Here is a 673-nt window from a genome sequence, read left to right as displayed (position 1 = left end):
CACAATATAAATTGAACTAATTCACTTTATCCATTCACTATAATTTCTTGACAAGGAGAAGGATGCTTTCTTATATATTGAATATCACAATTAAACCCTCATTAGTATCATTAGTTATTTAATAGTTACTAAAATTACATACTTATTTCAATTGTCTATTAGTGACAGATAAGAAAGTTGACTTTCGTTGTTGTGATTAAAGTATTGCTTTTCTAAAATCTTAGTTCGCAGTTCTAAACCACTCTCTGTGGGATCGATATCTAGGACTCCATTGAGCCCTATATTACTTGAGCGATACATATACTTGCATTGATAAGTGTGACTTTATAATTATTGAATATTTATTACGTCCATATTTATCTTATATTTTAAGCATATTAAAAGTCGTTGTTAAGTTTTTGGCACCGTTGTCGTAGAGTGATTGAGTGAGTGAGTCAAATCACGATTAGAGTAACGGATAAATTAGGATTATTTGAAAACTTTTACTTGAATTGCAACTTATTTTTATATTTAGTTAATTATATTACTGAGTACTGATTTCAAATTGTATGCGTAAATTTGGACCTAAAAATCTTATACCCTACAATTCAAAATTAGAACGCACGGTTAGAAGGATTAGAAAATTAAGAAGAGAACCTAGAAATTCTGATACAATGGAAAACAACCTGAACAA

This window comes from Phalaenopsis equestris, unplaced genomic scaffold (genome assembly GCF_001263595.1).
Source record: "Phalaenopsis equestris unplaced genomic scaffold, ASM126359v1 Scaffold200377, whole genome shotgun sequence".
Lineage (NCBI taxonomy): Eukaryota > Viridiplantae > Streptophyta > Magnoliopsida > Asparagales > Orchidaceae > Phalaenopsis > Phalaenopsis equestris.
The sequence above is the reverse complement of the archived record's forward strand: the minus strand, read 5'-3'. Positions refer to the sequence as shown.